Source organism: Patagioenas fasciata, chromosome 12, assembly GCF_037038585.1.
Source record: "Patagioenas fasciata isolate bPatFas1 chromosome 12, bPatFas1.hap1, whole genome shotgun sequence".
Lineage (NCBI taxonomy): Eukaryota > Metazoa > Chordata > Aves > Columbiformes > Columbidae > Patagioenas > Patagioenas fasciata.
This window is the reverse complement of record NC_092531.1, coordinates 3,579,726-3,601,473: the sequence shown is the minus strand read 5'-3', so window position 1 is coordinate 3,601,473 and position 21,748 is coordinate 3,579,726. Positions and strand designations below refer to the sequence as shown.

At 50.4% G+C, this 21,748-nt stretch overlaps 1 pseudogene; it reads left to right on the top strand.

Annotated features, from left to right (window-relative positions):
• Positions 1-3,682: 3,682 nt before the first annotated feature.
• On the top strand, positions 3,683-7,038 carry LOC139828994 (olfactory receptor 14A16-like; annotated as a pseudogene).
• Positions 7,039-21,748: the final 14,710 nt, after the last annotated feature.

Below are 21,748 nucleotides of genomic sequence, written 5' to 3'. Positions count from 1 at the left end.
GTCATAAGGGGGCTGTTATGGACAAGAAAGCTCACCATAAACTCTGGAGAGAGAGAGGAAGTTTATAATAAACACCAGGAAGAACCAAGAAGCTCGAGGCCTCTTCTAAAGAGCAGGAGGCCCTGAGCAGCCATGATCGGCCATGTGTAGGTGTGGGAGAGGGTCAGGGCATGTCAGGGAGAAGCAATGAGATGGCTGATGGCTTCAGTGAACCCTTCCAGCCATGTCTGAGCCCAGAAATGGAAAGCAGTTGATGTCTGCAGGTGGAGGAGGAACAGGAGGAAGATTTTCCTGGGAATATGGAAGGAAGAACGGCCTCTCTTGGGCTGATCTTATATGGCAGTGACATTTCCATCCTGTGGGCATGGCTGTTCCTGGGAGATGGGGAATGGCTGCTGCTGGGGTGTTTGTGCTCAGTCATGGCCCATGAGCTGACCCTGCTCTGCTCCTCTCTTATACTGCCCACACTTGGATGGTCCTCAGGAATCATCCATGAGCCTGGTGGATGCATGAACCTCCTGGAGTGATGGGTATGGATCCAAATAGAGGATTCAAGCAAGTTTGGGACTGGGACATTGAGGTGATTGGTGACCATTGCCAGGTGTATGAAAGAAGCTGGATGAGTTGTTAGGAACTCACAGGCATTTGCAGCTCCACAGAAAACCAGAGCCTTGCAGTTAAAACAACAGCAATTGACATAAAACCCACCCAAAACACATACACTCACACTGACCACAGGAAAATCCTTGAAAAACATTGGAGAAAAATCTACCAGGTCCCAGGGGTCAGGTCTCAGCCATTCTGGAGATGAACAAGCATCAAGGGCTGACATGGCATCAGAGCCACCTCCACATGGCCCTCACCACCTGTAACCAGTGTCTCCACGTCTTTCCTTCACCAGCCTCCAGGGACAGGGACCTGCACTGGTTGTTTCCTTCACAGCTGTGTCAGTGATGGCCCTTCATGGGGTCCCACACACCCTCAGAAACTTGGGGTTTGCTTCTGCCTTTCACTTCATGAGAGGTTTGTTCGTTGTTTCAGTAGCTGCAGTTCAGGATCAGGGCAGCAGGGGGCTCATTAACATCGAAAATGCTCTTACAAGCCAAGCCACTGTGCAATATTGTCCTAAAGGTTTCAAGTCTGGTGTGCATGATTAGAGAGCTTTCAGTTCAGGACACCTGAAAAGGAATCACACTCTTCTGTACCAAGAGGTGGGTGTTCCTGGGAATCTCAGGTGCCACAGCACAGCAATACTTGTGTTCAGGGAGCTGGTCAAGTGACCCATCTCCTGTTCTGTAATGGTGTCTGAGTATGCTCAGGTCACCCCTGACTTGAGCCCCATCCACTGCTGGGTGTTCTCCAGACTCCTGCCTTCAGGAACAAAGTCCCAGGAGACCTTGCTGGTGAAGATGGAGGCAAAGAAGCCATGAAGAACCTCAGTCCTGACTGATTCTACTCTTAGGAAGTTCAGCAGCAGGTCCACAATCGCCCTGTCTATTCTTTTACTGCAAATGAAGCTATATCAGGTCATCTTCCTCCCCTCAGCCTCCCCTTCAGGTATCAAGTCCAGGGCAGCTTTGGCATCAGCCCCATGGACAAGGTTTCTAAATTCCTCCTTTGCAGCTTCCCCTGCTTCCACCTCCTGTGTGCTGCCTTTGTGCCCTGCAGCTCCAACAGTTCAGACGAGCAGCCTCATGACATAAATGGTTCTTTTCATGGGTACGTGGAGAGATCATTCTTGTGCTTGGAGCAGGCTGTCCTGTAACGCTACAGTTGTCACCTCTCTGAGAAGACAACAGGAGTTTGACCGATGTCAGACAGAGCTGATTTCAGCTGCTCCAAGATGGACCCACTCCTGCCAAATCAGAGCCACTCAGATTTGTTCGCAGCAGCTCTGAGATATTGTATTTGAGAAAGGGTAAAAAACACTGCACAACAGCAGGTGGGAGAGAGGAGGGAGGAAAGGTGAGAGAAAAGCACTGCAGACACCAAGGTCATATCCCATAGGACCCAAGCAGGTCCCTCAGCAGGCCAAAGCTTGCTCTCCTGAAATCCTGCTCTTGGCCTTGTGATCATCTTCCAGGAGCCTCAACTCCACTTTCCCATCCCTGACTGTTCCATCCTGACCAACTCTTTGTGGTTTGTAAGTGTGAAGTCCCACAGGGCACCTCACCCCATTGACTCCTCAGTCACCCGTGTCAGGAAGATGTTGTCAATGAGCTCCAGCCCCTCCTGGATGGCAGGTACCTTGCAGATATTGGGATATCTCAGGTCTGCCAGAAGGACACGGCCTGGAAACATGAGGCTTCTTTAATTTGTCTGAAGGAGGCCTCATCTCATTCCTCTTCCTCATCAGTGAGTCTGCAACTGATGTCCAGTGACCACTACATTGCCCATGTTGTTCTGCCCTCTCATGGTGACTCCTCAACCTTCAGCTGACATTGTCTCTCCCCAGGCAGAGTTCCTCGCATCTGGTATTTACCCATCAGAAAACTTTGAATATTGACAAGATAAAGGGACCAGTTCTGTATCAGGGTGGGACAATAACCCCATCCATCAGGACAGAGCAGGACCTGACACGCTGAGCAGTGACCCTGAGGAGAAGGGCCTGGGCACTCCAAGGTCCCCACACAAGCCCATGGTGCACGCTCAACATGAACAAGGCAGCTGCACACGGGGCTGCATGAGGAGGAGCGTGGGGACCCAGACACCTGGAGTTCTCATCCCATTCGGTTCAGCACTGGTGTGACCCCACACACACGGGGGTGTGCCAGTGTGCGGCTTCCCAGTTTGGAGAAGCAGGGAGGAACTGGAGAGTGCAGGGCTCTGCCAAGGCAGGTTCAGCACCTTGTGCACATGGTGTGGGATACTGAGGGACCTGGGCTGCTTTGGCCCAGGAGTGCTGGGGAGGCTGCAGCAGTGCAGGAGTAGCCTGAGAGTGCTTGAAGGGTGGTTTCAGAGGTGGTGGAGGTTTTCTGCGTGGTGGGAAAGAGCATGAGAAATAAATAATGGCCCAAAGTGCAGCTGGGGAGGTCCAGGCTGGACATGAGCAGCAAGGAATGTGACTGGAAGGGCAGTGCTGTGGTGGAGCAGGTCAGCAGAGGGAGTCTGCATCAGCCCAAGGCTTTGTGCTTCAAGAAACAGCTGGGGAGGATGCAGAGATCTCAGCAAAGGAAGGAAGATGCTCAGACAAGAGCAAGGTGGGGCAGCAGGGGGGATGTCTGCAGCCTGCAGGGAAAGAGGTGCAGGGGATGCCACAGCACAGGACAGGCTGTGGTGGAGATGTTCAAGCGATGTTAAAGAGGCTGAAAGCCCCCAGCAGACATGAACTCTTTCTCCCCTTGGCTATGGCTGTTGTCTGCACCTCTGATGCCTGTGAGGAGACACCTTGTCCTTCCAGCACAGGGGCCTCATGGCCTCCTTGTTCCCAGCCAGGAACCTGGGAGCTGTGGGACCATAGTCCTGCCCTTGCCCTTGCACAGCCCAACATCACACTGTCCCAGGAAGGGCCCTGGGCAACGTGGGAGGGACAGGATCTACCTTCCCAGGTGCTGGGGGTCAGAGCTTGGCCCTTTGGTTAATGAAACACATCCAGGTTTACTCAGCATCAGAGCCACCTTTACCTTGCTTTTCCTGACCTGTCATCACTGCCTCCAGTTTTCTTCTGCAACTGACCCTGGGGATGCTTTCTCAGTATATAACTCATTGGAACCCATTAATATCACAAGAAACTTTGGAGTTTGAATCTGACTTTGACTTCTTGAGAGGTTACATCACCAGAGGGATCATTAAAGTCCCATGGGCTGCTCCTGTGCTGCTGAGCTGGGCTGGGCTCCTGGGACAGAGGGAGCTCCTGGCAAGCGGCAGCGCTGCAGAGAGACAGCTCTGCCCAGGAGCAGCTCCTCTGCACAGCGCAGCAGGGCTGAGGGCTCTGCATGGGGATCTCAGGGAGACGAGCAAGGCAGAGAGAGATTAAAGGTGGTCAGGACTGGGAGGATGACTGAGAGCTCACTGGAGTAGAAACCTTTGCAGCCCTTCCCATGGTAAGTCTCTGGGTGCAGGGCAATGCAGCTGTAGCTCCTGGAGGCATCTCCTCAAACTGGCACAGGCAAAGCTGGTGGGATCTGTAAGGACAGGGATCTTTTTCAGCAACTTCAAAAATCTGAGAAGCAAGTTGTGCACCCAGGGGTGCCCAGGGCTGTCCTGCAGAGCAGGGTCCTTGCACCCCAGGGCTGTGCCAGGACAGGGACTCTGCCGCCTGCCAGGGTCAGCGCTCTGCCTGCCCAGGTAGATCCCAACAATACTGAGGAGAGAAAATGTGGGTGAAAGGAGTAAACTCTATAGGGCAGGAAATGCTTTTCTGCTGTGGTGCTGTGTGGGTCAGGGCTGCTCACAGATCCAGAACAACCCCAGCATTTTTCCAAGGGGATGACTCAAGGAGAAGATGAATGCCAGGATTACCAGACAGAAAAGGAGCTTTACTGAACCTGTCTTTTCATTTTCCTCTATCAAGGCGTGGGTGGTGCAGGAAAACATAAAGTGAAAATAAGCACTCATGCTTAAACAAGTCACTGAGACTCCTGAACTGCAACTCTAAGTGATCAGCACATCTGCCAGAAGGCTCATAACATCCCTTCACCACCCCTCTGCCTGTGCACAGCACCTGCATCACCTTGGCTGGACCCCTCAGCCTAGTCGGATGTGTCCTGTTTTCCAGCCTGCAAACAGGAAGATGCCCCCAGGCAGTGCCTTGTGAACAGGCAGGATCTGTAGGGCCAGGGGAGGGCACAGAGGGTGGGATGGGGTCTGTGAGCACTGACAGGGAAGAGACATGGACAGGGAAACACCTCCCAGGGGGAGGATCTCCACGCAGCAGGGAAATGATCAGAAATGGGAGGAAATTAAACCCAGAATTGTTATGGGAGGGAGAACAGAGAAAAGTGCCTGTGATCCCCTGCAGTGCAGATCCCTCCTGTGAGCAGCCCCCTGGCCTCCTGTCCCACCCAGCAAAGCCTCTGCCCTCAGGGCCGGGGGCTCCAAGGCATGAAGCAGCTCCTGTGCAGCCAGAGCTCCAGTTCCTCTGCAGAGCACAGGGGCTGAGAGCAGCTGCCCGGCAATGTTGGTGTCTGGGAGGTGGCTGCACAGCTGGGGAAGGGTGACACTGTCTGAGTGCCCGTCTGCCTCTGCCCTGGCCTCTCTCACACCCACCCTCACCGCATTGACCTTCTTGCTCCCCTGCCCTGGGTCACTGCTGTTGGGATCTTGTTCTTGCTGTCAGGCTCTCTGGGGATGGCAGTTTCAGCTGCAGAGTCACATGCCAACCTGTCCTACAGAATTTGTGTGTTATCTGAATCCCCATGTAGAAGCACAGAAATGAAGCAACAGAGAAAATGCTGTTTGCTTTGTGAAAAGAAGTCGTGTGTGTCCTGGACTAAATGTGGGGAGCTGAGACCTTAGGAAAGGGAGAGACATGTCATGGTGTGAGATGGGTCCCTCTGCTCTCAGCAGTGCCTGGTGGCTTTTCAGGGTAACATGGGAGTGTGATCAGGCTCCATCTCAGAAAGGTGCCAGCCCAGGGCAGCTGGAGCCAGACAGAGGGACAGAGCAGCTGCCCTCACTCTCCACTGACCCACAGGCATCCTCTGGTCTAGCAGGACTCGCTCTGTTCTCCCTCAGTGCAGCAGAAATGCTGAGGGTTTCTGACACCCAAGAACACTCCCCATGGTTGGAGGTGAGAAGGAGCTGTAGAAACACCAAACCTCTCCAACTCAGTTTCTCAGGCCTGGGGGTACAGATGCTGACAGTCCCTTCTGCACCAGGAGCGGTTCCAGCTGACGAAGCTGAACCCCAGGACTGGCCCCTGCCCACCCAATCACACAGGGTCAGGCTGACTGCTCAAGAGCCCCTGGGCAGAGACCCTGCTCTTCATTGCACACTCATCAAGCACCGACGAGGGCTCCAGCCAGGACATTCTCCTGGAAAAAAAAAAGTGTCTCTTTGTGGGAGGGTCTGTGGGAAATGGCTTTGGTTTCTCCCAGAGAAGTCTCATCTAAAATATCACTGTCTTTTACTCCTTGCACAGGTCATCATGCCCACAGGTAGCAAATGTCCAACAGCAGCTCCATCACCCAGTTCCTCCTCCTGCCGTTCACAGACACACGGGAGCTTCAGCTCTTGCATTTCTGGCTCTTCCTGGGCATCTACCTGGCTGCCCTCCTGGGCAACGGCCTCATCATCACCACCATAGCCTGGGACCAGCACCTCCGCATCCCCATGTACTTCTTCCTCCTCAACCTCGCCCTCCTCGACCTAGGCTCCATCTCCTCCATTCTCCCCAAGTCCATGGCCAATTCCCTCTGGGACACCAGGGCCATTTCTTTTATGGGATGTGCTGCCCAAGTCTTTCTGTTTTTCTTCTTCATTTCAGCAGAATATTATCTCCTCACTGTCATGTCCTACGACCGCTACGTTGCCATCTGCAAACCCCTGCACTACGGGACCCTCCTGGGCAGCAGAGCTTGTGTCCACATGGCAGCAGCTGCCTGGGCCACTGGGTTTCTCAATGCTCTGCTGCACACGGCCAATACATTTTCACTGCCCCTGTGCAAGGGCAATGCCCTGGGCCAGTTCTTCTGTGAAATCCCCCAGATCCTCAAGCTCTCCTGCTCAGACACCTATCTCAGGGAACTTGGGCTTCTTGTGGTCAGTTGCTGTTTAGCTTTCATGTGTTTCATTTTCATTGTGGTGTCCTATGTGCAGATCTTCAGGGCTGTGCTGAGGATCCCCTCTGAGCAGGGACGGCACAAAGCCTTTTCCACCTGCCTCCCTCACCTGGTCGTGGTCTCCCTGTTTGTCAGCACTGGCATATTTGCTCACCTGAAGCCCCCCTCTGTCTCCTCCTCATCCCTGGATCTGGTGGTGTCTGTTCTGTACTCAGTGTTACCTCCAGCAGTCAACCCCCTCATCTACAGCATGAGGAACCAGGAGCTCAAGGATGCCCTGTGCAAACTCGTATATAAGTGTTTTCTGGAGCAATAAACTGCCTCTCTGCTTCTGCATAGGAGTTTTAAAGTGACTTATTACAGGCTCAGCCTGTCATCTGGATTTTCTGTTTTGGTGTGTTGGTTTTTTATTGTTATAATGTTTTCATCCCCTTTCCAATTCTCTGTCTGCTTTTCTTTTATAACCACAGGCTGTATAAATGAGGAGCCGTGCTCTCCTGTTGTTTAAACAAAATAAAGGTTCTTATAGTGACTTGGTTTTCACTGTATCCCTCCTGCAGGGCTATTTTGGAGCTGCAGGGACAGTTCCTGTGTGCATGGGTAGAAGGGAAAAGAGTTCAGCATGGCAGCACTGCCAGGGAGCACCAGTGCTTGGTCTTCCAGAGCTGTTCTGGTTCCGCTCCCACACTCTCCTTCTCATCCCTTGTGTTGGTGCAAGGCCTGAGTGCTCTGGCAGCTTGGTCCCCGTCCTGCTGTGTGTCAGTGCTGTGAGCGCAGGCAGGGACAGGCAATGGGCACTGCTGTCACAGAGCTGGGCTCACAACAGCCTTTCCAGATAGAAAGGTGATCTCCTAGGGGCAGGGCCTGAAGGTTTAGGTCTTCTTAGAAACCTTCTCTCAAGAACATGCCCACAGAAGTAGCCACAGATGCAAACCCCAATGTACAGCTGAACAGTGTGTGTGTGCAGGGCTGGCACTCAGCAGTGTCCTCTCACAGCCAGGCCTCCTGCCAGAGACCTGCAGGACCAGCAGAGCAGGGGCTGGGCTGTGCCCCTGTGCACTGGACACCCAGGGCAATCGTCATGGGCTGGCCCCTCACAACCACCATTTCCAGCACTGACCTCTCACCCCTGGTCAGAGTTCTTCGTCCCTCCATGGAAGTACACTGAATGAATAGTTCAGAGGTCCATGTTTGCATCGTACAGATGAGATGTGAGCATGCATATCATGTACGTGAGGCGATATGAACCCAAGTCAGTACAAACACCATCAGCTATTCCTTGTGGTTCTATGAAGGCCTGTGAGACAGAGTTTATTGACGTCACATCATGTTGGGACTAATATGTCATAGGAAACCACCAGAATGCAGCACTTGGATGTGCTTCCTTGAGCCAATGTCCGTTCCTGATGATGAGGGACATCAAAGATAAATGTAGAACATGGTGACACACCATAGGGCTGAGGTGCCTCCCATCCTTTGGGAATAGGAACAGGAGCGCAGAGGGACACTGTGACTCCTGCCTTTGTGCGTAAAAGGAAAAGTGTCTGTCCCTGAATATCTCAATGTGTTTTAAGAATCCATGAGGCCAGCTCAGATGTGGACACCTGACAGAACCCTGATATTTCTGTGTGTGATTCCAGGGACAAACCCCAGTGGCACAGTGAGATTCATCTCAACTGGCTTGGACAGGCTCATTGCAAGTGTCCCTGATTGCTGTATCACCTTTGCCATCTTCATCCCATGCTGTTCTACACAGTCCTACACCTGCCCCTCTTTCTCTCTGGGAAATTCTGGATTGTATTCTCAAAAGTACAAAAATAATCAAAGAGGATCAGAGGTCCCTCAGAAAGGCAGACGTCAAACCCATCTTCAGGAATGGCAGGAAGGAGAACTGGGAGAATGACAGGCTGGTCAGCCTACGTCTGTCCCTGGGAGGGTGACGAGTCACGTTCTCCTGCAGCCATGTCCAGGCAGTTGTAGGACAAGGAAGGGATTGCTGAACCCAAATGGGCAGGGGAAAGAAAGGCATGTTGTGTACATGGAGTTTTGCAAGGCCCCAGACATGGTCTCCTGTGGTGGCCTTAGAGCAGCTTGGGGAGATCTGGGATAAAGATGCGGATGTTCTGATGGGTGGGAAGTTGGCCGGATGACCAAGTCCAAATATCATCAGTGGTACAAAGTCCTGTGTTTAGTCAGTTTCTAGTGGCATCCCTCAGTGATAAGTACTGGGGCCAACACTCTTGAATGTCTTTATTCTGCCACTTCATCATGTCATGGAGCACATTTTCAGCTCCTTTGTGGATGATGCAAAACTGGGCAGAGGCCTAGAACAACATCACCTGGTGGACCCTGCCTTGAGCAGGAGAGTGAGACAAGATGATGTTCAGGGCTCTCTTCAAACCTGAGTTATTCTATATTTCAATGAATCTTTACCTTGGAGAGGCATTTGAAGACAGAAGATGTAGTCCTTACCAGTTAAAAGAATGAACTCTGCCTGCAATTGCTAATTGCTAATTGCTAATGTAAATCCTCTCAGTTTTGGTCAGTCTGCTCCTCTAACAAAGGTAAAAGTGACTTTTAAAACACCTAATCAGAACCTGCAAAGAGTACTGTCTACTCTGGAGCCTGCACAATTAGTTGAGTCTTGTTTTAACATCTGTCTCAAGACTGCTACATAAAGGGTCCTTTAGCTGAACTTTGTTCCTTATATGCTCCTTATAATAGTAAAATACACATCCCTAGGATGGGAGCCCCAGGCTCAGCCCGGGACCCTTCCTCAACAAGCATGCGTGGTGATAAAATTATTATGTAACCAATATGTCAATGTGTAAACACTTGGTTCGTTAGGACTGCTGGGAGGGTCTGAATGAAGGGATAATATTTGTATATAATAGATGTGCGTTCTCTATCTGTTAGTGCTGTCTTTATTCCAGCATTCAGACTTGCAGAACTCTGTAATAAACAATATCTCATTTCTGGGTGTGGGATTGGCTTTGCACTTTGGGTAGTGAACTCACAAGTAGCAACCAGGAAAGAGGAAAATAACCAAAAAAGTAAGAGAAGCATGGGAGGACATAGAGAAGCTGTCAACATTTCACCTTGCTGTAAAGAATGCTTCTCCTCTCAGATCTTTAGTAGGAAATAGATTTGATCAATTTGATAAAACAAGCATACTTTTATCTAGCCAGGTCATGAGTTATAAGGAGGGTGATGGATGGGTATGGGATTATGAGGTCACTTGTGTCTCTGACACTCATAACTGAGTTGGAGGACTTTGACTGTGAAGGGGACAGTGAGATCAGTTCTGTCTCTGGAGGTGACAGCGCAGAAACAGGAATAGAGCTGGGAAGGTATCTCTGCCTGAGTACACACAGGTCCTACCCAGGAAGAGCCCTTGGAGACGGGTTGTCATGTCCATTCCGCCTGAGAACATGAAGGGACAGCAGCAGGGACACGGTCGTGTCTATGAGAGAAGCTGAAAGGCCAGCAGCAATCCTGGGATTTAAAAGATCATGGTGAGGTTACTTGTCTTGCATCAAGTAAAAGACCTCAAGGAGCCTAATGGGTTGGGTTCCCTGCATGAAGGGAAACTTAGGAGATGGTCGAGCTTTCCTTGATAATAGGAAAAAGCAGAAGACGGGAAAAAAAAGTCAGAAAGTGCAACTTGGAAGGTGAGGACTGGGTATCAGGAGGAAGGGCAGTGCTACGGTGCAAAAGGTCACCCAGAGGGAGCTGGATCAGCCCATGGTTTGTGTTCCAAAGAGCAGCCAGTGAGGGTGCAGACACAGCAGTGAAGGTGCAGAAATGCTGGGGTGAGAGCAGGTGGGGAAGCTAGATGGGTGTTTTCTGTCTGCAGGGAAAGAGCCTGGAGGTCATGGCTTCTCCTTTCTGCTTCAGAAAGCAAACCAGGGGGTTTCTCAGCATCAGAGCTGAAGAAAAGACTCAAAGGTGACCTCATGGTGGCTACAGATTCCTCAGGAGGGGAGAAGGAAGGGAAGGTACTGATCTCTTCACTCAGGGGACCAATGACAGAACCCAAGGGAAAGGAAGAGAGACGTGCCAGGGGAGGGTCAGTTGTACATGAGGAAAAGGTTCTTCACCCAGAGGTGCTGGACACTGAACAGGCTCCCAGGGGGGTGTCACGGCCCCAACCTGACAGTGTTCAAGAAGACACTGGACAACGTCCTCAGACACATGGGGTGACCTGTGGGGTGTCCTGTGCAGGGACAGGAGTTGAACTCCATGATCCTGGTGGGTCCCTTCATGAGGTCCCAAACACCCTATTGGGTTTTGCTTCTGCCTTTCACTTCATTAGGGGTTTGTTCATTGTTTCAGTAGCTGCAGTTCAGGATCATGGCAGCAGAGGGCTCATTAACATCCAAAATGCTCTTACAAGCCAAGGCTCTGTGCAGCATTTTCCTAGAGGCTTCAGGTCTGGTGTGGATGACTAGAGAGATTTCAGGAAGAGCCAAACAGAGAGCATGTCCATAATAAAGATCAATAAAGCAGTACTTCTATTTCCTTCCCCCCTCTCCCTCCGCCACATTTCCGGAAGAGCTGGTATCAGCAATCTCCAATTTTTATTGATCTGGAGCATTTACTGATGAAGACAAAACAATATGACTGTAAAGTGAGTACCTGATGCAGTACTTGAGACAGGAGACAGGCCAGAACAGCTCAAGAGGAATCATACTCCTCTGGACCAAGAGGTGGTTGTACCTGGGAATTTCAGGTGCCATAACACAGCGATATTTGTGTTCAGGGAGCTGGTCAAATGACCCATCTCCTGTTCTACAATGGTGTCTGAGTAACCCCTGACTTGAGCCCCATCCACTGCTGGGTGTTCTCCAGACTCCTGTCTTCAGGAACAAAGTCGCAGGAGACCTTGCTGCTGAAGGTGGAGACAAAGAAGCGATGAAGAACCTCAGTCCTGTCTGATTCTACTCATATGAAGTCCAGCAGCAGGCCCATGATCGCCCTGTCTATTCTTTTTTTTTTTTTTTGTAAGGAAGCTGTATCAGCTCATCTTGCTGCCCTCAGCCTCCCCTTTAGGCATCAGGTCCAGGGCAGCTCTGGAATCATCTCTGCATCCATGGCCAAGGTTTCTAAATTCCTCCTTTGCAGCTTCCCCTGCTTCCACCTCCTGTGTGCTGCCTTTGTGCTCTGCAGCTCCATCAGTTCAGAGGATCAGCCTCACAAGATAAATGCTTCTTTTCATGGGTACTCGGAGAGATCATTCTTGTGCTTGGAGCAGCCTGTCCTATAAGGCTGATCAGATTTCCTGAGCTCCTTCAGCCTCCATGACTTTACCACATCACCACCTCTACCTGCCATCCCCCAGTATGTCAAAGTCTTCTCCTCTGGAGCCCACCAGCCTGTGCTCTGCTGCTGGCCTTCCTCCCTCCCCTCTGGTGCCTGGGACCCCACTGTGTCCTGGTCACAACAGCCAAGGTGGACACTCATGTTCACATCCCTCACCAGCACTTCCTTCTTCGTTGGTACCAGATCCAGGTGAGCATCACCCTTGTTGGCCCATCAGGCAGCTCTCTTAAGCATTTGGCCCAAGATCCTTTGGACTGTTGGCAACTGCAGCCAGTGACTGCCACGGCAATTACAGTTCCCCATAGGAACCTGCTCATTGACTGGAGACTTTCATGCGTTGCTGAAAGAAGATCTTTACAATTTCTTCTTCACGATCAATTATTTTGTAACATCCAATGCACTGTCACCCTGTGCTGGGTCTCCTTCACCTGGCCGTGGTCTCCCTGCTTATCAGCACTTGCATGTTTGCCTACGTGAAGCCCCCCTCCATCTCCTCTCCTTCCCTGGATCTGGTGGTGTCTGTTCTGTACTCGGTGGTGCCTCCAGCAGTGAACCCCCTCATCTACAGCATGAGGAACCAGGAGTTCAAGGATGCCCTGAGGAAACAGATGACTGGATTACTTCTGAAGCTATAAACTGGCTCTGTCTTGTTCTATATAAGTGTTATGGTCTAACTCATTGTAGATTCATCCTGTCTGCAGTATTTTTTGTTTCTCCTTGTGTTTGTTTATTATGAAAATATTTTAATTCCCTTTGCAATTCACTGCCTGCTTTTCTTTTCTCACTGAGTGACTGTGTCAGTAAGGAATTCGTGTTCTCTGTGTTTAGGTAAAATAAAGGGCCCTTCCACAATTTTTTTGCTACTGGCATCCTAACTCCAAGACCTTTCTGGAGCAGCAGGGACAGTTCCCGTGTGAATGGGTGGAAGGGAAAAGAGCTCTCTCATGGCAGCAGAACCAGGGAACACCAGCGCTTGGCCTTCCAGAGCTGTTCTGGTTCCACTACCACACTCTCCTTCTCATTCCTTGTGTTGGTGCAAGGCCTGAGTGCTCTGGCAGCTTGGTCCCCGTCCTGCTGTGTGGCAGTGCTGTGAGCGCAGGCAGGGACAGGCAATGGGCACTGCTGTGACAGAGCTGGACTCACAACAGCCTTTCCAGATAGAAAGGTGATTTCCTATGGGCAGGGCTTCAAGGTTTAGGTCTTCTTACAAAGGTTCTCTCAAGAACATGCTCAAGAAACTGACCCACATATGAAACACAATTGTTCAGCTGATCAGAGTGTGTGTACAGGGCTGGCACACAGCAGTGTCCTCTCACAGCCAGGCCTCCTGCCAGAGATCTGCAGGACCAGCAGAGCAGGGGCTGGGCTGTGCCCCTGTGCACTGGACACCCCACAGCATCTGCCCCAGGGCATCGTCATGGTCTGGCCCCGCACTACCAGCCCTGGCCTCTCTCCCCAGCTCACAGACATTGCTCTTCCCTCCATGGATGGACACTGAATGAGTAGGTCAGAAATCCATGTCTGCATTGTAGAGATGAGATGTGAGCATGCACATCATGTACGAGAGGCGAGATGAATCCAGGTGAACACTAACGACAGCAGCTATTCCTGGGGGTTCCATGAAGGCCTGTGGCACAGACAGTGTCTCAAGGTCACTTCACATTGCGAGTAACAGCCCAGGGGAAACCACCCACTGGGATCTTCTTCCTTGAACTTACGTCCCCGTGTCCATTCCTCATTACGTGGCACATCTCAGAGTGTGCAGAGCAGGTGGCACAGCACAGGGCTGAGGCTTCTCCCATCCCTTTGGAGTGGCAACAGGAGGCCAGAAAGAAACTGAGACTACGGCCTCTATGTGCAAAAGGGTCAGACTCTGTCTGTGAGCATCCCTGGGTGCAGAAGGAGTCCTGAGACCAACTCAGATATGGATGCCTGTTGGAACCATGGCATTTCTGTATGTGATTCCAGGAACAAACCTCAGTGGCCCAGTGAGATTCATCTCAGCTGCTGGGACAGGCTCATTTCAAGCGCTCTGTCGCCCTTGCCCATGATTCTGGATTGTGCTACCAAGAGTGACAGCAGAATCAGAGAAGTTCTGAGGTCCTCAGGAAAGGAAGATGTCAAACCCATCTTCAAGAAGGGCAGGACGGAGAATTTGAAGAATGAAGGGGTGGCCAGCATACCTCTGTCCCTGGGAAGGGGATAGGACATGTCTTCCTGCACCAGTTTACAGGAACCTGAAGGACAAGGAAGGGATTGCTGAACAGAAATGAGCGGAAAACCCAATGAGTCCCACGAAATGCTCTGGACCCATTCCAGAGCTTTAGACCCCCAGGAAAGAGCTCAGTGACGGTGCAGCCCATCCAGCTGCATCTGTGTCCCTCACTGAGCAGCACAACCAGTGTGCAGTCACCCCATGGTTCTGCAGCCAACCTGCTCTGCAGAGCATCACTGCTGGTTTGGGGCCCAGTGGGGAGAACAGGATGGGACCAGGAGCACCAGAGCAGATCAGAGGAGGAATGGGGGAAATCACACAGGAGCTGACCTGGGCTGGAAATGGCCTTGGAGAGAAAAATGCTGTTGTTCAGCTGCCCCATGATTATACCCAGAGTTTAGGGTGCAGGGCCAGAAATCCTTGCTGTCCTGGTGCTTCACCAGGCCTGGGAAGTAGCTGGAGAAGGATTGGTGTCCCCCACTTACCATCTCTTAGTGCATCATCCCTCATGAAGGGTGGCATGGAAAGCAAGTCTGGGACCCTGTGTCAGGTCTTGCACTGAAGAAAGTATTCACCCAGAAACCACATCATTTTGCTCTGGTATTTCAGTGCTGGTGCTCATCACATATTCTTAAGACAAACTTATGCATCCCTCTTGTTAACCTTACCCTGAAAGTCACCCCTAGACAAGGCTCCTGAGCTGGGGTTGAGCTGGAGAACTGGGGTCCAGCTGTGCCCAGAGGAAGGACAAGGCCTGTCCTGGGTCCCCTAAAGGGCTGGCAGCCTCTGTGGCCTCCACCAGAAAAGGCAGCATATAGGAAACTGTAGACCATCCCCAAGCCCTTTGGAGGCCCTTAGGAAGAGTTCCTCTCTCCAAATATTCAGCACAGCTTCTTGCTGCATGAACAACCAGGAGAAGCTGCCCAGATCCCTCATTCCAGTCCCCATCTCCTCCACCCCATACAGGAAGTGCTCTCCCCCTTGTCACTGAGATGGTTCCAGGGACCCAAGAGACACCTGTGGGGAGGAGATGTTGGGTAGGGATATGGTATCCTTCAGTGCTCTTCATGGTACCTCCTGCTGGGCTTTGTGCCACTGCTCACAACCCTCTGAGCCTGGATGTTCAGCCAGTTCTCAGTGGTGCTAAACAGGAATATGCCCATGAGCACATTGGGCTGCACTGGGAGGGGCGTGGCCACCCAGACAAGGGCAATTATTGTCCATCGTGCCTCAGCACTGGTGTGGTCACATCTGGAGCGGTGTGTCCCAGTGTGAGGTTCCCCATTCTGGAGGAACGGGGAGGAGCTGTCGTGTGGCCAGAGAAAGTCTGGGTCATGTGTGGAGATGTTGAGAGACCCAAACTTCTTTAGCCTGGTGAAGGGGAGGCTGAGGAAACGTGCTGGTTTTACTGAAATTGAGTTAATTTCCTTCATGCATTTTGAACCTTTCTCCTTCACAGCCAGTACAGTCTTTTGTTTAGATTTACTATGAGAACAGTGAGATAACGCTGTTTCTTCCCTGGGATAGAGTTAATTCTGTCTTTTAGCAGCTTTACAGTGTTTGCCATTTGCTATGAAAGGAATGTCAGAACTCACTGAGATCTCATCTGTTGTCAGGGAAACCAAGGACTTCTTTGGCCATCCAGCTGGGGATGCAAATTGGCAGGAGGGGACACAGACAGGACAGCACCTGGATTAACATGCAGGCTGATCAATGAAATATTCCCTATGATTAGCATCATACTCATTCTAAAGCGGAAGCCAGCTTTTAGGGCTTGTTACATCCGTTACTTTGGGTATTACAGCTGGTTTGGTCGTTCCATTCAGAAGTTACATTCTGTCATGAGTTCAATGTTAGTTCAGCCTTTTGCCATTTTGCCATAGTGCAGTTGGCCTTTGCACCTTTTTACCTGTTGCCCTTTTGCTTTCTCTTGTAGTTCAGGACCAAGTGTTCCTATTTTCTTAATTTAATTTATCTATTTTTATTTAATTTATCTGGACTATTGTCAGTGAAACCAAGGACTTCTTTAGAGTCCAGCTGCAGGTGCGAATTGACAGGAGGGGGCACAGACAGGACAGCACCTGGACTGACATCCAGGTCAATCAATGAGCTATTCTCTACCATTAGTGTCATGCTTGGTATAAAGCTGGAGATGTCTTTTCCAGCCAGTTACTTTTGGTTTGCTGGCTACTTTGGTTGGCTCTGTTTGGAAGTTCCATTCTATTGGGAGTTCAGTGTTAGTTCAGTTTTATGATGTTTTCCTGATTCTCATTTGGCCCTTGGGCCTCTCTGCCTTTTGCACTTTTACTTTCTCTTGCTGGGATCAGCTGTTCAGGACCAGGGTGCTCTCTTCTTTGGGGCTGCCTGCTCAGCACAACTGGAGTTATGTGGGGGATTGCACTGAGTATCATATATTTTACTTTATGTGTATTTTAGTATAAGCATATTAGAAGTAGCAGTGTATTATTTTCATTGTCTTATTATATTTTTTTATAAACTCACAGGTTTCTCTCTTCCCTTTCAGTTCTCTCTCTTATTCCACTTGAGGACTGGGAGCAGGATGTGAGCAGCTCTCATGGTCTTAGTTGGTGGCTGTGGTAAAATCATGACAAGAATAGGTAGTAGTAGCTTCAGAAATGTTGAAAATCACTTTCCAAGATGATGGCACTTTTTCTTTTTAGTAGATGGAAACAGCATGAGAAAGGAAAACTATCAGAAACTGCAGCTCTGGAGGTCCAGAGTGGAGCTCAGGATAAAGAAATGTCATTCTGAGCACAGTGCTGTGGTCATTGAGATGGACTCTGGATCAGCCATGGCTTTGTGTTTCAAGGAACAGCTGGTGAGGATGGAGAGACAGCAGCACAGATGGGGACACACTAGGGTGAGAACAAGTTGGGGAAGCGCATGGGGTGTCTGCAGCCTGTGGGGAAACAGCCACAGGCCTGGGACAGTGTAGGATGGATCATGGTGAGATGGCCAAGGACACTGTCAAGGCTGGATGTCCCTGAAAGAGCCAAGGTCTTTGTCACCTTTGCTATGGCTTGTGTCCCAAGGCCTAAGAGGAGACACATGGTTGTCATGGCCATGGCACCCCATTGCCTCCTTGCACCCCCAGGGAGTGTCACACCATTGTCCTGCACTGGGCATTGCACTCCTCACATCCCCAGGAAGAGCCGTGAGCCACACGTGGGGGACAGGATCTCCCTTCCTAGGAGCAGGGGCTCAAGGCTTGGCCATTGTCCTTCATCAAACAAACCAAGGGTTTTCTCAGCATCAGAACTGCTGCACTTTGCCTTTGCCTGATGCAATCACAGCCTTCAATTATCTGCTCTAACGAGTCCCTGGGAGGCTTTGTCAGTAACAGCCCTCAGTGGGGCCCATTAATGCTTCAAGGTACTTTGGAGTTTGCTTCTGACTTGGACTTCTTGAGCAGATTCTTCAGTCTGTGCTTGGTATCTGAGGTTCATGGACTCAGCACCAAATACACCATGGGGCTCATTAAAACACAGAAAGACCTAACGAGCGATGTTTCTTTCTCTAATTTTCTTCAAATCTTCTAGACTTGTAGAAGTAACTGGAGAGGTTTCAATGGGACATTGCTGATGAAGATTTCAAAGAAGATCTCATAAAGGAGGGTTTTTTCTTTCAAGGCTGTTTTCTGTCATTTTTCAGTGTATAAAGGAAGTGACAGCAGCATTCTGCACTGGACATTGATCCAGAGGGTCTCCTGAAGACATCTGCACAGGCAGGAGAACAGTCCCTTGAGGCTGGACACTGTATGGACAACCTCGCTCCTCACCCCCCACCCCCAGTCTGCCGGTTCCCTCATTGGCCACCAGAGACTGCATCACTTTTCCTCACATCAGACTTCTCCACTGAGCTTTGCAGGAGATGCTGCAGCTCCTGTGCACCAGCTCCACCTGCTCTCCTGTGCAAACACTGCACAGTTTAATAAACAGTAAAACACTTTCCTCAGCTGCGTGTGTAAGCTGGATCTGATGAGATCCACCATCCACAAGGGACACCCACACAAGAACTGGTCTAGACAGAGAGATAGGAGAGGATAGAAATAAACACAATGAACATGTTATCTGCCATGTTAATTAGAGCTCTGAAGAATGGGGCAAGTTTGTAACTCCCTGAAGCTCGAAGCAGAAACCAGACAGTTGAGAGGAACTGAATGACCAAAGAGCAAGTGGAGGAGAAACCTGAGAGCACTGGGAAGGCAAACATCCAGACAGTGCTGGAAAGTTGTCCTTTGACAGGGACATTGGATCAGGAGAGGTAGGAACTCCAGAATGACGAGGGAGGTGAAATAATAGAGTGTTGGTAATAGAAGTACAGGGGAAGACCGATATTTCTTCTCCTGCTCTTAGTACACTTCCCATTAATTCACTTTTTGGCCTTTTTTTTTCTTTGTTTGTTTTAATATGTAAAAAAATCCAAAACCAAAACCAAAAATCACACCAAAAAAACACACACAAAAAGCCAACACAAAAAACATAAAAATAAAAAAAAAAAACAAAAAAACCCAGAAACAAAACCCGAACCCACACAAACAAACAGAACCCCCAAAAACCCACCGAAAACCAAAAAAGAACAACAAAGAAGTGCACCTTTCAAGGCAGACATCAGTCATCAGTTGTCCCCCCATAAACAGCCAGTGCTGTTTTTGGGGCCCCCATGTACCTGAGGTGCTTGCCTGGAATTGGCATCTGTCACACAGGACCTGGGGAGACCAGAGCACCTTGCAATGCAGGTGGAGCCTGGGCAGGGGGTCCCTCACTATAGGAAAGATCTTGGGGAGTTGGACTGAGTGCAGAAAAGGGGAACAAGGCTGTTGAGGGTCTGGAACACAAGTCTGCTGAGGAGCAGTTGGGCGTTCTGAGGGTGTTTATCCTGGAGAAAAAGATGCTAAGAGGAGACCATTTTGCTCTCTACAGCTCTTTGAAAGGAGATTGTAGCATGGAGGGTGTTGGTCTTATCCTATGTAGCAAGTGACAGGATGAGAGGAAATGGCCTCAGCTTGTGCCAGAGAAGGTTCAGAATTGATATTAGGAAACATTTCCTCATGGAAAAGTAAAGTGAAGCAGTAAAACAGCCTGCCCGGGGAAGTGGTCGAGTCACCATTCTTTGTTCCTTAGCACAGCTTCTAGGAGGATCTGCTCCATGATATTCCCAGGCACAGGTAAGAGGCTGACAGGTCAGTAGTTTCCAGGATCCTCCTTTCTACAGCAGAGAAACACTGCCACACAGCACAGCTTGGAACGTGGAGACTGGACATAAGGAGGAAGAAATGTCACCCAAAGGGCAGTGCTGTGGCACAAGAAATTATCCAGAAGGAGCATGAGATCAGTCCATGTCCTTGTGTTTCCAGGAACAGAGCATGAGAGTGGAGACACGCCAGTCAATGTATGGAAATACCAGGGTGAGAGCAAGGGGAGGAAGCGAGATGGGTGTCTACAGCCTGCAGAGAAACAGAAGCAGCTGTGGGACAGTGTAGGACAACCTGTGGTGGAGATGGCAAAGGGCACTGGCAAGGCTGGATGTCACCAAGAGAACCCAAGTCTTTGTCCCCTTGGCTATGGCCATCGCCTCTGCCACCAAGGCCTGTGAGGAGACATGTTGTCCTGCGGCACTGGGGCACCTCATGGCCTCCTTGCACACCCCCAGGAAGGCTGGGAACTGTCACACCATTGTCCTTCACTCAGCATCACACAGCCCACATCCCCCTGCCCCAGGAAGAGCCCTGAGCAATGTGTGAGGGACAGGATCTGCCTTCCCAGGGGCTGGGGGTCAGGCCTTGGCCTCTCTGCTTCACCCAACTAAACCAGGCTTTTCTCAGCACCTCAGCTGCCTGCACATTTCCCTTTGTTTATCTGCCAGCATGGCCTCCAATTCTCTGCTCTAAGGAGTCCCTGGGGAGGCTCTGCTGGTACTTGCCCTCAGTGGAACTCATTAATACTTCAAGGTACTTAGTACTTTTTTCTTCTGACTTTGTCTCTTTGTGTAATTTCCTTTTAGCCTTGTACAGTTAATTAAAGAGTTTTTCTAGTCTAGTTACAGAGAATTATTTCAAAAGGCTTGTAATAAAATTATTTTTTCTTTTTTAGTAAAGTGTATAGTTTATTATTTTTCAGTGTGGAGAAGAGGTGGTTGCAGCATTGTTGCTGATCTAGGGTCTCTCCTATGTTCTAGAGTCTTCTCCTGCAGCCTCACCTGGAGCACTGTTTGCAGGGCTGGGTGCCACAGTATTAAAAAGATATTACGTGCTAGAGAATGTCCAGAAGAGGCTGTGAACTTATTGCAGGGTTTGGAGGGGAAGCTGTATGAGAAGTGGCTGAAGTCACTTCTTTTTTTCAGCCTGGAGAAAACTGAGAGCTGAGCTCATCATGTTCTACAGCTTCCTCACAAGGGGAGGAGGAAGGGCAGGCATTGAACTCTTGTCTTTAGTGACCAGTGACAGGACCCGAGGGAATGGCAGAAGGTGATCTGGGAGAGGTTTAGGTTGGACATGAGGAAAAGGTTCTTCACCCAGAGGTGCTGCACACTGAACAGGCTCCCCAGGGAGGTGTCACGGCCCCAACCTGACGTTGTTCAAGAAGAGACTGGACAACATCCTCAGACACACGGGGTGACCTGTGGGGTGTCCTGTGCAGGGACAGGAGTTGGACTCGATGAGGGTTGTCAGCAGAATTGCTACTTTGGCCTTCCAAAAGGCAGACTTTGATCTGTTCAGAAGGCTGGGAGGCAGTCCAGAAAGACAACGGAGTCCAGGAAGGGTGTTCTCTCTTCAGGAAGGTGATCTCAGAGGTGCAGGAGTGGCTGTGCCCTTGTGCCAGAAGGCGAGCTCTCAGGGATGAAGTTCCGGCCCGGCTGAACAGAGCTGTGGCTGGAACCTGGGAATAAAAGGAGAATGTATAACCTTTGGAATAATGGCAGGAGACTCAAGGGGACTACAGGGATGCTTTAGCTGGGCCCAAAGAGTTGTGTTGAATGAAGTCAAATCCAGTTGGTGACCGATTATGAGTGGTGTCCTCAGGGCTCAGTATTGGGGTCAGTTGTGTTTAATCTCTATATCAATGGTCTGGATGAGAGGATCGAGTGCACCCTCAGTAAGTTTGCAAATGACACAAAATTGGGTGGGAGTGTTGATCTGCTGGATGGTAGGAAGGCTCTGTAGAGGGATCCGACTGGCTGGAGGGTTGGGCTGAGGCCACTTGTATGAGGTTCAACAAGGCCAAGTGCCGCATCCTGCACTTGGGTCAGAACAACCACAGGCAACGCTACAGTCTTAGGGAGAGTGGTTGGAAAGCTGCCTGGAAGTGAGGGACCTGGGGTGTTGATTGACAGCAGCTGAACATTAGCCAGTGTGTGCCCAGGTGGCCACCAGCCTCCTGGCTTCTTTCAGCAATAGTGTTGCCAGCAGGACTAGAGGAGTGATCATTCCCTCGTACTCGGCACTGGGGAGGTCGCACTTTAAATGACA